This window comes from Copidosoma floridanum, unplaced genomic scaffold, assembly GCF_036245765.1.
Source record: "Copidosoma floridanum isolate Cflo_tuat_1 unplaced genomic scaffold, Cflo_Japanese_pri ptg000004l, whole genome shotgun sequence".
NCBI classification, from domain to species: Eukaryota; Metazoa; Arthropoda; class Insecta; order Hymenoptera; family Encyrtidae; genus Copidosoma; species Copidosoma floridanum.
In genome coordinates this window covers 19,618,505-19,635,692 of record NW_028321881.1, presented here as the reverse complement: position 1 = coordinate 19,635,692, position 17,188 = coordinate 19,618,505, and the positions used below count along the sequence as shown (strand labels likewise).

Below are 17,188 nucleotides of genomic sequence, written 5' to 3'. Positions count from 1 at the left end.
TATTTGTTTTTACCTCATTTTAATTGCGTTAAATTTTTGTTAAGCTCTCTCAGCTCCCCGTCTAATTTTAAAGAGCACTCTCAGCCCCCTGAAAACTCCTCTGATTCCCCTCATAATAAGGTAAAATTATATCGATTTTTACCTCATTTTTTATTTTACCAACTAGTATATATCTCGCTATATTATATAGTTATTTGTGTGGGGCATTCCACATTCCCCCCCCCCACAGACCCTCCGCAGCCCCCCCACAAATGAGCTGAAATCCGACAGTTTTCATCGATTATTTGACATTTTCTGACTTTTTCCTTAGACCCCCCACAGCCCCCCCACACAATTTTGCTTGTCTGTCCACAGACCCCCACACCATTTTTCATACATCATGTCATGTATACTTGTTAAATGATGAAACATTGAACATAAGAAAATAAGTATTTTCTTAAATACAAACCTACATTGTCGAAACTTTGACCTTAGAATTTGTTTATTCTGATAGCACATGCCACAACGATTATAAATTGTTGACGATACAAAATAAATGGTAATGTGAAGAAGTTTCCTGTGTCCAAAGTTATTCAAAGTTATTCAAAGTTATTAAAGACTCTTTTTCCAATTTTTCTCCAGTTATTATTTCTCCTTCTATATTATACTGTAATAATTTTGTGATTCGTAAACGTGTTCCATTACAGAGTCCATCTGATGTACTTAAATTTCTCAATAACATCACTATTGTACCAATTTTAAGATTTAGTTTATGAGGTGGTAATCCTTCACGAATATTGTTTCACATTTCCACCGGAAAATTTAAATAAATATTATCGTCTGATTTATCAACCCCTTCATAAGTTGCGTTATCTATACTATAGAAAGTCTTAATTCCTCCAGTTAATTTTATAAGTATTTTATTACTCAAATAAGAGATGTTCTTGTTATGCGATGTGAGTATAACACTATTATTCGAACAATTGTAGGTATTAAAAAATATTTAAGAACATTCATTATTTAATATCCAATTTTAAGGAATGTTAAAAGTTTTCATTTCCCCTTCCCTAATTTTTAATAATAATTTTGAAAATCCTTTATTGTTAAAACGAATATTGATTTCTAATTTTAAAATTTCGAATAAGTTCCATAAAAATGAAGATTTAATAGTTTGTTCAAGTATAATTTTTCTATTACCGGTTTTTATAACTGGCAGAATCTGATGAAAATCACCTCCTAAAATAATTAACTTACTTCCAAAATATTTTTTAGTATTACATAAATTTTTTAACATTCTATCTACTATTACCAATGATCTTTTTGAAATCATTAAGGCCTCATCCCAAATAACTAAATTAACTGCTTCTAATCTTTTTTTATCTAACTTAATTTCTAAAAATGCAGTCTCTATATAATTTAGATCTAAAGGAAATCCAAAAGTTATATGACTGGTAATCCCCTTCAAAAACAAAATTGATGCTATGCCAGTCCATGCCATTGACATGATTTTTTTATTTTGAGAAAAAAAAAATTAATTAACGGTTCATAAAAATAAGTTTCTCCAGACCCTCTAAGACCATCTGTAAAGTAAATTATTTTTTTTGCTCGCAAATAATATGAAATATATTTTTCTGGTCATTATTCAAACTTTTATACATCGAGTTAAGCATTTCTTTACTGAAACGTATTTCATTATCTATATCTTCTTTTTTACTCTCCATTTTTTTTGGTTTAGGTAAATTTAAGCATCCACATGATTTATCTTCTGATTCTGAAGTTTGGTTAATATGTAAAAAAGATAAATAATCTTTAATATAAGGCAAACCCTTCGTAAAAAATTCTTTGTATTTATTTCATATTTCATCACCTTAAACGTTTTCTGAAATCAAAAACCAAGCAAAAAATTGTCTGAGTTGATATAAAAACATGACAGTAATTGCTACCTTAAAAATATCATCGATTTTTTCATCATTGTCTATTTAACCCATTGCAATGGCAGTATCTTTAAAAGTTTCATAAGTTATCCCTTTATATCTTCTAATGTCTTTGTACAATGTCAAACCAGTTACTTTGTTTAATACAAGTTTAAAAAAAAAATCTTTTAATATTTTTCAAACATACAATTTTTTATCAACCAATTGCAATATTTTTTATGATATTTTTTCTCTAAGATGAATTTTTAGTTTGAGATTACTATTTGAATATGTTGAAAAGATTATAATGTTAATACATTTATAACTACTTTTTACATTTTGATAATAATCGTTTCCGACTATAAGTTCATAACAATTTTGACATTTATTTACAACATTATTGATTACGAAAGAACGATCTCTCACGTTGAAATTTTCGTCACTATACAGAAAGTAAGAAAAATTTCTGAATAAACAATTTCCGTCCCTTTTTAGGCTAACTTTTATATTGTTTATTTAAAAAAATTTTAAAAATAATTATTTTAATTTTATATTGAGTTTCAATAGTACAAAGTACAAACGATTATTTCAATTTACAGTGTGGAACACTGTGAAGAAATTATTTCCATATTTGTTATTTAATCTGAAAATTAAAAATTCTTTCTATCCACTTATATCAATTGATAAAATATAGAATGCATAATAGTCACAAAAATAATGTAAAGTATATGTTATATAAAATTTAAATAATTTATATGTGATTAAAGTGATTTAAACTTTTCGTTGTTTAGAATTTAATCATTAAAAAAATAATGTATACCTTTTTTCACTAAACATAACGGAGAGTTGAAAAAAAACTCTAAACGTGCCACAATAGTTCCTTCTGGGTGGTGTGGAAATTTACAAATAAATATATAACTCATGCTTAACTATGTGGATCAAAAACTCTTCCTTCTTACGAAATGCTGGGCACCAACCTCTCTCCACTAACAGATGAAATTTAAAGACTCTTCTTTTAAGTTAGAACAGTAGGGGGTTGGCGTGCGGAGCGCGTAGGGGAGTGAAGCCTTACTAGTATATATATATATATATATATATATATATACACAGGTTTTGCCTTCTGTGCGTCAATTTCCGAGATGGCTTAACAATTTATTAAAAAAAATTTATTTTGGAAATCACATCGAATTAATCTAATTGAATACTGCTATAAAAAAAAATCATATTGCCTTATTAATTAAGACAATTTTTTGCATTGTTACTACTTTTAGAACAAATTTTTGGTGAAAATATTGGGAATGCCCCATTTTACAAATCTTTTTTTTGATGAAAAAAGTTTTACTCTATTGCACATAATTCAAATATTTGCAAGAGAAAACAAGTTTTGTAAATTATTCAATTTTCCTACACCTGAAAATATTTATTGTGTACAAAAAACAGAAAACTGAAAGGAAATTGCTTTTGTAAGAAAAATGTTCGAATCGCTCAAGAAAAGCGTTGAAAGAGAATAAGAGGGGAAGAGCAGGCGTGAAAACAAATTGAGTGGAGGTGAAGAAAAGCTAAAGGGAGGGGGGAAAATCGTCGAAAGATAATGAGGGGGGTGTGCAATCATTTGTTAGTATTATTCTTCGAATAATAGATTTTTAAATAAGATGAAAGGTAAAATAAAGACATATTGAAGTATTGATAAAGTGACATTCAAAGGAATTAACGAATCTGAAAATAGTACTCATAATAATTTTCTGATGGAAATACTAAATTATATTCGTAAAGGTCTACCATCTCATGAACTTCAGTTAAAAATTGGCGAACTTTTTATGTTCATATGAAATTCAAGTATGTCAGATGGTTAATGTAATAGCACAAGGTAAAAAATAACGGAGTTGCTAACATTCAATATTGTGGCAGCAATAATAACTGGTAAAAAAATTTTTTAAATAGCTTTTATACCAAAAATAACTTTTAATACTAGAAATACGCCTTTATTACCATTCATTTTATACAAAAACAATTTGCCATAGTCTTAACTTTTTCAGTGAGTATAAATAAATCACAAGGCTTTGATATGGTAGGACAATATTTTAGAAAACCATTGTTTTTACATGGTCAACTATATGCTGCCTCATTAGGATCCAAAACTAAGGATAGTATTTTAGTATAAAACGAAAATGAAAATGACGCTAAGGTAAAAAATATTGTGTGGAACGAAATATTCCAATCATAGATAAATTAACTGTCATTGATTGTTTTGATTCTCTGCAGCTCTGTCTCTTCGTGGTTCATAGGGCTGATTGGCTTTTTACCTTATGACGGAAAAGTGTCGTATTTAATGTATGCATACACACATATAAATAATATTTATATGGTTTTATTTCTTATAAATATATTATATTATCATTACTATTGTTACTACTATCATTATATTTTTTGGAAAATAATTGGAAACGTAACAAAATGTAAATTTTTTCAAAAGCGGTTTACTTCCTGAAAAATTTTTCTAATAGTCTGATTATAATCTACTAAAATAAATTCTACCAAACTCCTACTTTTTTTTATGTTAAAATATTTTTTTATGCAGTGCCTACGATGTATGTATTGTACTATGAATGTCATTTTTCATATAAAGCACATTTTGATTATTCCACAAGAAGACTGATTCGCGATAATCTTCACTGTTGATATTATTTTACCCTTATATAAAATTTTATTATCACATGTACGTATATCATGTCATACTCACTTCTACATATTAACAATAAAAAAAAATATCAACGCGTCTGTCTGTTTGTCTCATGGGCGGTGTGAGAAAAATAGATATAAATATACTTAATTAGATTACTGTTACGAGAATCCATTACCAAAGATTGTATTCAGTGAAAATTACATGCAAACAAAGAAAATTTTCAAACCATATAAGAGGAACTTAAGGAAGGAGGTATGAAAATAGTTGAAAGGCAATGAAGGGGAAGGCGTGAACAGGCGTAACAACAAATTGCGAGGCAGCGAGGGGGGTTAAGGGGGGGGTTAAGACAAACGTGGAAACATAATAAAGTGGAGGCGAGCACGCGTAAAAACAATTGACAAGAAATAAGGAAGGCTTAGGTGGTAATCAAAAATTTTAATGGGTTCGTTTCACATAGGAATAAAGATATTTTTGCCTTGTTTTGAGGTAGGCTAGAGAGACAGCTGAGGGTTGACCAAGAGGAGAAGAAGAAATTGTAAAGGGGGGCAAAGCAGGCTTAAATTATGTCGACATAGAAGTTAAGTCAAAAGTTTATTGGGTTACTTAACCATTAAAATAAAAATAATTTACCCTTGTTTTGTGGGGTGGTTTAAGGGGAGTTTAAATATGAGGGGGTGGCCAAGAAGATTTTGTAGACAGCCCCGCTGAAGTTACTATTTAATATAGAAATACATATACATGTGGAGAAAATATATTGTTATGATAAAAAACTAAATTATACGAACAGAAAAATCCCAAGTTTCTGCTTATTCATTCTAAAAACTGCGAGAAATTAACGATCTTTATATTATTGTATTTTGTAGATTTTTTCATAAAGAAGAAAGTATAGTATAAAATAAATGATACATTCCACTTACTTTCATAGACCCTAACACTCACACACACGCAAATAGATACACATACACACACGCGCGCGCACACGTATACACAATATTGTAGATTTCACTTTATCATACCTTCACAAATAATAAGACATAACTCTTTTCTCAGTGTTACTGACGAAAGCTATTGTATTTCATTTGTCCACAAATTTTTAAAAAAATGGACACATATGTTTGTATATTAGTAGAAAATTCTTACTTGTCACATATATATTATTAACATGTCGGATGCATCTGAAGTCATTTCAGTAAAAAAAAAAAAAAAAAAAAAATTATAGTTAAATTTATAGTAGCATGTTGATAAAATTTATATTTTTATGTATAAAAAATGGCATAATTTTAGCCAAACAACTATTTGATTGTTAATTGTATAAAAAAAAAAATTGAAAGATCCCAGATAAAAATGAGTTTTAATATATTTTACCATAGTTTTGACCTGTATTCATACTTGTTAATGTAACATATTTGTTAAAAAAGTGTCCATTAGTGTAAATTTGTTTATATAAACAGAAACAGCACAGTTTTCTGTTTATTTGCTCTACAAACTGCGAGAAGCTAAAAATTTTTTAATTTATGAATTTTGAAAATTTTGTCATGAAGAAGGAAGAATAGTATTGTTTTTAATAAAAGCTATCGTATTTCATTCGTATTCAAATTTTTTTTAAAATGGACACATATATGTTTGTATATTAGTAGAAAATTGTTGCTTGTCACATATATATTAATAACGGGTTGAAAGCATCTCACGTCTTTTCAGTAAAAATAATAAAAAAAATCAAATTCAATCTACAAAATACATTTATACAAAGATCGTTTATTTCTCGCAGTTTGTAAAATAAATAAGTAGAAAATTGGGATTTTTCTATTCGTATAATTTAGTTTTTTATCGTAACAATATATTTTCTCCACATGTATATATCTTTCTATATTCAATAGTGACTTCAGGAGAGCTGTCTACGCATCCTCCTTGGCCATTCCTCACTCATAGTCAAACTTCCCCTTAACCACCCGTTCGTAAGGTGGGATTCCAAAAAATATTTTCCGGGGGGCTGTAAGGAACTGTCGAGGGGAAAAGGGGTTCTTGACAAAAATCGTAGTGAATCGAAATAACTAAGAAATAAATGGAATTTTAGCTCATTTTGTAAGGGTCTGTAAAGATTGATGAAAGTAAATGGAAAGTCCAATAAGGGCTGTGGGGTTCTGTGAGGAGTTTTGTGTAATGCCCTACGCAGATAACAATATAATAAAGCAATATACATATACATATAAATTTGGTTTTATATCTACCTACATTACACAGTTGTTTGGGTAAGGCACTCCACGCAAACCTACGACAACCTCCGCAGCCCCTGCAACCGCCCCACATGCCCCTGTTAGCCCCTCATAGCCCCAATACTGCTTTCCTTTCAATGAGATAAAATTTCATTGTTTTCTTTCTTATTTTAACTTAGTCTTCTTTTTGTAAGACCTTACACCGCTTACTGCTGCTCTTTATAGTTCCCATTAGCCCCTTTATACCCTCACCGCCTCCACATAATTTTATTTGACTCCCAATTGCTCAAGTGTTAGTGGACATTATTTTCTGGTAGCATATAAATTAATTATGTATATGTTATATTCAGGTAGAATTAACAGAACCGTCTAAACATAAAGCGTATTTTAGTTCTCAATTCATTACAATTATCTTGCATATTTTGATTCATTTATATAATAAACAATTACTTTTTAGTCATCAACTGAAAAAAGATCTTGAAAGTGGAATATTTATAGTAACTTGTGATTTTTTGAAAAATTATGCGTTTGTTATACAGAATTCAACCCAATCTTTTGATTGGAACAATAACCACGCTCCCATTTTTACAGTTGTAATTAATTATAAAGAAAAAGATGAGCTTAAACACGTAAGTATTGCTGTTATTTTTGATAACTTAAATCATGATACAATTGCTATGTATGAGTATCAAAAAGCTATAATAAATTATGTAAAATCCAAGTTTAATGATGCAAAATTTATATAAGATACTTTCCATCTAACCCATCAAAAAAAAAATTAAGAATGTCTTTTTTGGGATGTAGCATGTTTTGTGTTTTTTTTTCAGTGAAAATGAAATTTTTTCGAAAAACTAACCACATCGTCGAAAAGCTGACTGAAATATACATCGAAAATGCTATTTGCAACATTTTTTAAGGATAGGAATAAGGCCGAGAAAATGAGCTGAAAACAGTGACTTTTAGCGCTCGCGCGGCAAAACTGGGGCGTTTCACGCGGAATGCCCCATACGTATGCACTGTACGTTACTTTTTAAATTATAAAATTATATAACTCGTAATTCAAGAGCAAAAATAATGTAGTAATAATAAATAGCACAGCTTTTATTTTGAGAGTACTAGGAGGTTGGTGGGCAAAGCGCGCAGGGAGCAAAACCCTACTTATATATGGAGAGAATCACGTCAACTGTCCCAGCGCCGCGGTGGATGGCCCACGCGGGCGTCAAACACGACGTTTTCAACTCGTCGTATTGGTGTCAAAACTTTGATAAAAAATTATCTAAAAACATATTCTTACGTATTTTTTCCTCAGCTTTCCAGTGGTAGCATCAGTTTTTCAAAAATTTGCTCCCATAACCTCGAAAAATGCACTTGTTTGAAAAACACGTTTTATCTCCATGATCTTCAACTTTTGGAATTTTTTTGATGGTCTAGATCAAAAGATGAGACATTTTTACGTAGATATCGACAGTAAAAAAAGAGGGATTTTTCGTTTTTATAACGTATTCAAACGACGAACGAGACGATGCGAGCCGCGGAAGAAGGAGAAATTTTCATCATCTAACGATAAGCGAGAGAGAATCACGTTGCTCACCCTCGCCCCGAAATTTTGGAACCGAAGAGAGCTTATGAAAGAATTTGGTTGCACAGATAGAAAAGCTAGGCAAGCTTTAAATTTAGTTGCAGAACGTGGCATACTCTCATAGCCCGATAAAAAAAAAAGGAAAAGTTTTATCTGCTGATGTTGAGGTCTGCGTGAAAAATTTTTACGAGCGTGACAGTGTCAGCCGCTTGATGCCTGGATTAGAAGATTATGTTTCTGTGAAACAGGATAATGGTCAACGTGTTCATGTACAAAAACGATTATTACTTGAAAATTTGAACGAGCTATTCATTTTATTTAAAGAAGAGCATGAAAATGTCAAAGTGGGTCTCACGAAATTCGTACAGCTCAGACCTCCTCACTGTATCTTAGCCGGAAGTAGTGGCACGCATAACGTTTGCGTATGCGTGCATCACGAAAACGTAAAACTGATCTGACAATCCTTCCGAAAATTGTTTTTTAGGAAAGTGTTTAGATTGTCCCAATTTCGGAAAACTTCAAAAATTATTATTAGATTCGCTAGAAGCTGAAGGAATTTTTATATTTAATCAATATTAATCATTATTTATCTCTTTATTATAAAATTGTTGTATATATGAATAAATTTTATCAAAACATTTATTATTTATCCATTGTAAACCCTGGTTAACTAATTGTTGTTTAAATCGCCACTACTTCATTATATATTATATAGCCAAACAGACTCACCGTAGCAGACGACACACGGCGGACGCGCTGCTGCCGCGCGTGGCCCGGCCGCCGCCGCGCCGCGGCTCGCATCGTCTCGTTCGTCGTTTAAATACGTTATAAAAACGAAAAACCCCTCTTTTTTTATTGTCAACATCTACGTAAAAATGTCTCATCTTTTGATCTAGACTATCAAAAAAATTTCAAAAGTTAAAGATCATGGAGATAAAACGTGTTTTTTAAACAAGTGCATTTTTCGAGGTTATGGGAGCAAATTTTCAAAAAACTGATGCCACAACTGGAAAGATGAGGAAAAAATACGTAAGAATATGTTTTTAGATAATTTCTTTATCAAAGTTTTGACATCGAAACGACGAGTTGAAAACGTCGTGTTTGACGCCCGCGTGGGCCGTCCACCGCGGCGCTGGGACAGTTGACGTGATTCTCCCCATATATATATCTCCCTGTAATATATAGTTATTTGTATGGGGCATTTCACCTATACATCTAACAGCCCCCCACAGACCTTCCACAAATAAGCTTAAATTCGACCGTTTTCATCGCTAGTTTGACATTTTCCAACTTTCCTAAGACCCCCCACAAGCCCCACACAGACCCCCCTCAAAATTTTGCCTGTCCCTTCACAGACCCTCCACTGCCCCCCACAGGCCCCCCACACCATTCTTCATACATCATGTCATGTACATTTGTTAAATGATGAAATATTATTAAGGGACTATCAATTGATTACCATAAATATTGCTGATTTATTTATAAAAATCACCCAGTAAAGTCAATAAATTATGTAAAAATCTCTTTCTAAACAAAATTTTCTATTCCTGTATTTTTTTGCCTTTCTACTTGAATAAATTATTTTTATCTTTGAATCTTAATAAAGCCACATATAATTGACCATGAAAAAAGAAGGATTTTTTTAAATTCGAACCTACATTACCGAAACTGTGACCTTGGGATTTGTTTATTGTCATAGCAAATGCGTCAATGATTGCAAATTGTTTACAATACAGAATGAACGGTAATGTTTAGCATTTTCCTGTATCTTAAGTTATTTTTGGAATAAAGACTCTATTTCCATTTTTTTTCCAGTTATTATTTTTCCTTCTATATTATACTGTAATAATTTTATGATTTATAAACGTGTTCCATTACAGAGTCCATCTAATATACTTTAACTTCTCAGTAACATCACTATTGTACCAATTTTTAGATTTAGTTCTAGAGGCGGTAATGCTTCAAGAATATTGTTCAACATTTTCACCGAAAAATTTAAATAAATATTATCGTCTGGTTTATTAATCCCTTTCTAAGTGGCGTTATTTATACTATAGTAAGTTTTAATTCCTCCAGTTAATTTCTTAAGAATTTTATTATTTAAATAAGAGGTGTTCTCGTTATGCGATGTTCGTATAACACTATTCATCGAAGAATTGTAGATATTAGAAAATATTTAAAACATTCATCATTTAATATCCAATTTTTTGCAATGTTTAAAGTTTTTATTTCCCCTATCCCAATTTATAATAATAATTTTGAAAATTCTTCATCGTTAGAACAAATATTGATTTTTAATTTTAAAATTTGGAATGAGTTCCATAAAAAAAAAGATTTGACAGTTTGTTCAAGTATAATTTCTCTAGTACCGTTTGTTATCACTGGGAGACTCTGACGAAAATCACTTTCTAAATAAATTAATTTATTTACAAAATATTTTTCAGTATTACATAAATCTCTTAACGTTCTGTCTACAATTTCCAATGCTTTTTTTGAAATAATGAAAGCCTCATCCCAAATAATTAAATTAACTTCTCTTAATTTTTTTTTATCTGACTCGAATTCTAAAAATGCACTTTCTATATTTTTAGGATCTAAAAGCAGTCTAAAAGTTCCATGACTGGTCATCCCCTTTAAAAGCAAAACTGATGCTATGCGAGACCATGCCATTGACATGACTTTTTTATTTTGAGAAATAAACAAATAAATCAACGTTTTATACAAATAAGTTTTTCCTGTCTCTTCAGGACCATTTATATAGAAAATATTATTTTGTTGATCGCGAATAATATGAAAAATATTTTTCTGGTCATTATTCAAACTTTAATACATCGAGTTAATCATTTTTTTACTGAAACGTATTTCATCATCTATATCTTTTTTTAACTCTCCATTTTTTTTGGTTTAGGTAAATTAAAGCATTCACATGATTTATCTTCTGATTCTGAAATTTGGTTAATATGTAAAAGAAATAAATTATTTTTATTATTAGGCAAACCCTTCGTAAAAAATTCTTTGTATTTTTTCACCTTAAACGTTTTCTGAAATCAAGAACCAAGCAGAAAATTGTCTCAATAGATATGGAAACATAACAGCAATTGCTTCTTCAACAATATCATCGATTATTTCATCATTTTCTGTTAAACCCATTGCAATTACAGTATGTTTAAAAGTTTCGTGAGTTATTCCTTCATACGTTCTAAAGTCTTTAAACAATGTCGAATCAACCAATTGCAATATTTTTAATTATATTTTTCCTTCAAGATTAATTTTTACTTCAAGATTACTATTTGAATTTCCATATGTTTAAATATTGTTGCTCAAGAAGGTAACTATAACGTGAACATGAAATAAATCTGAGAAGCTTTTAATTTTAATACTTGTACCATAAGTCCCATTTTTTACATTATGTTAATATATTTATTACTACTTTTTACATTTTAATAATAATCGTTTCCTTCTGTGAATTCATAAAAATTTTGCCATTTATTTACAACATTAGTGATTACTAAAGAACGAGCTCTCATGTGGAAATCTTTGACACTATACAGAAAATAAGAAAAAGTTGTGAATAATTTATTTCCGTCTCTTTTTACGCTAACTTTTAGATTATTCATTTTTAAAAATTTTAAAAATATTTAGTTTGATTTTAAATTAAATATTAATACACCAAAGTACAAACGATTTTTCTAATTTACAGTATGGAATACTGTAATGAAATTATTTCCATATTTGTCATTGAATCTGAAAATGAAAAATTTTTTCGGACCACTTATATCAATTGATAAAATATAGAATAAATAATAGTAACAAAAATAATAGAAAGTATATGTTATATAAAATTTTAAAAATTTACATGTAATTAAAGTAATTGAAACTTTTCGTTGTTTAGAATTTAAGCAATGAAAAAATAATGTATACCGTTTTTCTCTAAACACAACGGAGAGTTCTAAAAAAATCTCACACCGTACCACAATAGTACCTTCCAGATGGTGTGAAAATTTACTGATTAAAATATAACTAATGCTTAATGATGTAGATTATAAACTTTACTTTCTCACGAAATTCTGGGCACCAACTTCTCCCCACTAACAGATGTAATTTAAAGCCTCTTCTTTTAAGTTGGAACAGAAAAGGGCTGGCACGTGAAGTGCGCACTAGTATAATAACTAGCATAATAGTACAATAACCTTGCCCTTACAACTGTATATATTTAAATCTTACTATATTATGTAGTTGTAAGAGTTAGAGCGATGTTTTGCTCCTCCCCGCTCCCCCCCCCACCTCCCCTTCAGCTCCCCCCAAATAAGGTAGTTATTCTTTCATTTTCTTGCATTTTTCGAGTAATCCTATTTTTTTGCTAGCTCCCCCCCCTGCTACCCCCACTACTCCTTCTCTCCCCGCAGATCCCCTCCCGACTTCCCCCGAGCTTATCCCCAGCTTCCCCATATATAATGTAAATATATTCGTAAAGCCTTATATTTTAACTGTTACAAGTGGTCTAATTTTCGCATATAATTTTATTCGACCATAACAAAAAATTTTGTTACAATTATCTTACTTACGATGTTTATTTTGATAACATACTCTAAAATAACTTATTAGGGGCTTTGCTCTTACATAACCTTTTCCACAGTTTTAACAAATATTTTTTTTAACGTTTTTTTCATGACTTTTCAAATGTCTCTGTAAGTGATAATTTCTTTTGAATTTTTTTTCGCATTTAATACACTTAAAATTTTTTCAATGTTTTGGCATTTCTTTGTGTAACGCAAATAGTTTTTCTTGTCTAATATTATAATGCTACACAGATCACATACAAAAAATTTTGTTTTGTAAATTTTTTCGTGCGATGATAGACACTCTTGATTTGAAAATTTTGAGTTACATTTGTCACACTAATAAAATTTTGCATCTATGATGGTGTATCTAAAAACATATAACAAAAAACGGATTATTTATGATTACATAAATCTGGGTACGAGACGGTACTGAAATTTGCTTTTTTGATGAAAGATAAAATTTGCAAGGAAGTATGAAAATAGTAATGAACTATAGAATAGTTTTTTGTTACTCTAAAATTTCATTCCAAACAATATTTTTAGTTTCAAATTTGTTTTCTGATTTAATTTGGATGAAAATTTTTTTTGGGTTTCTACATCTACACAATGCAACATATAATTGCCCATGAGAAAATAATGGTTTTTGAAGGTATACTCCTAAGGCATCAAAACTTTGACCTTGAGATTTATTGATAGTCATAGAAAAAGCTAAGGTAAATGGAAATTGTTTTCTGTACGACATAAATGGTAGGGAAGAAGAATTGTTTGTTTGTAGTGTTATACTTGGAATAAAGTCTTCATTTCCTTTTTTTCACCTGTGATTTTTTTAGCTTCGATTTTGTAATTAAATAATTTTGAAATTCGTTATCTTGTACCATTGCAAAGTCTTCAGATATGTTTAAGTTTCGTATCAACATAACAATAGCGTTAATTTACAAATTTTATTTATGTGGAGGAAGACCTTCTTTAATAATATTTAAATATTCTGTAGGGAAATCAATATAAACATTATCGTCTGATTCATTTACTCCTTTGTGAGTTGCTTTATCATTACTATAGTACGTTACTAATGTTCCTACCATATTATTCAAAATTTTTTTGTTCAAAAAATGAGTGTATTCATTGTGAGATGTTAATGTAGCTTTACTTATAAAAGAAGCATTATCACTATTAAAAATTTTAGAACATACATCAATTGTTTTCCATGTCTGAGGAATTATAAAAGTTTCAATTTGCCTTCTCCTATATCCAGTAGCAATAAAGAAAATTTTTTATAAATTGAACGTATATTATTTTTTAAATAAAAAATATAAAATGAAGGCCAAAAATTGGAAAATTTTATGGTTTCTTAAACAATAGTAATTTTGCTTCAGTTTTTTACTACTGGGAAAATTCGACGAAAGTCTCCATCTAAAATTATTTTATTTCCAAAAGGTTTATAACTAGTAGACAAATTTTTTAAAGTCCTATAAACGATTTCTAACGCTTTTTTCGGTATTATAGAAGCTTCATCCCAAATAATTACTTCTACATTACGTAATTTTTGTTTATCTGGCTCAAACTGGAAGATTGCACTTTTTATAGTGTTTAAGTCTTAAGGAAGTCCGAAAGTTCTGTAAGTGGTCATTCCTTATAGAAGCAAAATAGAAGCAATACCTGTCCAAGCCATTGTAAGAATTTTTTTTTAATTGATATGAAATAATAAATTAATATTTTGTACAGAAAAGTTTTTCCAGATTCATTAGGACCATCGATAAAAAAAATTTTTTTTTCAAATTTAATTATTTCTTTAAAAATAGTGGTAACAGTAATAATTTTCTTACGCAGATGTCTCTCGAACTCTGTAAATCTATGTTTGCAATTACGGGGGTTGATGTGCAGAGCGCGCAGAAGACAGAGATGGTAATAAGAGTGAAGAACGAGGTCTTAGAAATTTCTATTAACACATACAGGATAGACAGCTCATTCAAAAAAGGGGGCCACTAGAAGGAATAATAAAGCTCACCAAAAAAAAAGTTGAGGGCATATCTCTTTTTTATATAAACTTTACCACTTTTATTTAAAATTCCCAGCTTGTTCTTTATACTTCCTTAAAAGCAGCCCAGTTATTATTCCCCAGCGTAGAAGATGTATTCTTGAGTATTTTTAAAAAATGCCGTAGTCTTCTGATTTCTGTCAAATATACTTTAACATATTTTTTTTAAAAATAATTATTTTTATTACTTTTTAAGGCTTAATAGAATAACAATGCAAAGCTCATTTAAAAAAATTAGACTTATAACGCAACAATGGGGGGGGGGAAGTCTACGCGTGCAGATCGCAGGTGGGCGGAGGACAATTATGAGGACAAAATCGTACGTATGCGGACTGTTCTCATAACTTTTGTCATGAGTATATATTCCAAGAGCACGTTAAGTCCTCATAAGTCACCATAAGATATATATATATATATATATATATATATAAATGGACCATCGATGAAAAAATTTTTTTTTTTAATTTTATTATTTCTTGAAAAATTCGACGTTAATTATGACTGAGTTGTGAAAATATTTCATGGAATTTATGTTTACAAAATATTTTTTCATCATTGTCAGTATCGATAATTTTTTTTATCGTTTTTGTTGGTTCTGGTAAACTGAAATCCTGACAAGACATATTTTCAGAATTTTAAAATTCGTTTAAATGTAAAAGAGCTTCATTTTGATGATCTTAACAATCTTCAATGAAAAATTTTTTGTATTTGTTCCAAATAATATTACCAAAAAAAATTTTTAGACATAATAAACCATGCGAAAAATTTTTGTAGTTGAAAAAGCAGCATAACGTTACATGCTTTTTTAAAAATTATATCGTTTTAAAAATCGTGTTCTACTAATCCCATAGAAATAGCTGTTATTAGTCAGGGAAAATAAAAAGTGATTGTTAAAAATTCATGTAATTAATTATGATCAATATACATTTTTCACATATATAAATTTTAAGTAACAATTAAAATAATTTGGATTTTTTTTAATACTTCGTAAATCTAATTTGCAATTACGGGGGTTGCTGCACAGAGCGCGCAGAGGGCATATATAGTTATAAGAGCTTAGAAGTATCTATTGACACATACAGGATAGACAGCTCATTTAAAAAAGGAGCCACTAGAAGAAAAAATAAAGCTCACCAACAAAAAGTCAAGGGCACATCTCTGTCTATATAAACTTTACCACGTTTATTTGAAATTAGCAGCTTGTTTTTCATATTTCCTTAAAAGCAAACCAGTAATCATTTCCCAGCGTAGAAAATTTATTCCCGAGTATTTTCGAAAAATGCCATAGTCTTCCGAATTCTGTAAAATATACTTCAGCATATTGAGTTCATACGAACAATTAATTTTATCATTTTTTAAGGCTTTAAAAAATATTAATACAAACCTTGTTTTGAAAAAATTACATTTATAACACAATGAGAGGGCGGGTTCGCGTGCGGAGCCCGCAGGAGGGCTGAGCTCCACTAGTATATATATATATATATATATATATATATATATATATATATATACATAGTTGTTAGGGCGGGGCTTTTCACTCTACCTCTACGCCTTCTGCAGCCCCTCTTCTGACTCACCCCTCCCCCACAACCCCTAACCAAATAAAGGATAATTTGATTACTGTCAATGATATTTAAAAAAGAATAATAATAGCATAAGCCCTTTTGAGGACCCCTGCAACCCCCTGCATAGGTTTTAAAGTCTTTTTACGACCTCCCGGCAGCCCTCTTTAGTCCCTCCCCCCCACAAAATAAGGGAGAATTTCGTTAATTTAACCGTATTTTGACCTATTTAAAATCTCTGTTGTATTTTCGTAACCCCTTAATCATCCCTAACCCCTTCCCCATGCGCTGCCCCGTAGAAGCTCTCGCAACGTAGAAAAGGGAAAAATAAACCGTAAACCTTACTTGTAGCTCTATTTACCACGGAAAGATAGAAATTATTTCTCCCTTTTTACAGAAACATGTCAAATATTTTAATACACCTTTCACTTTTGTATTCAACTTATTTAATGCGCAACGTACGATAAAATAATGAAAAACAATTTTTATGAAATAAAAACTTTGTATTATTTTTAAATTTATTGTGAAAATTATCATTTAAATACATATGTAATTATGTTCTAATTTAATGTTTTGATGTCAATAATATAATTTTTTTAAATACATCAGTATGTTAAGAAATTGTTTTTTTTTCAACTAAAGATATTTAGTACTTTTACACA

General features: G+C 29.9%; 1 protein-coding gene across 1 annotated transcript in view; it reads left to right on the top strand.

The window, feature by feature from the left end:
• The window catches only part of LOC106638913 (armadillo repeat-containing protein 8), a 447,393-nt gene that overhangs the window by 358,409 nt on the left and 71,796 nt on the right, over window positions 1-17,188 (top strand). The window lies entirely within an intron of this gene.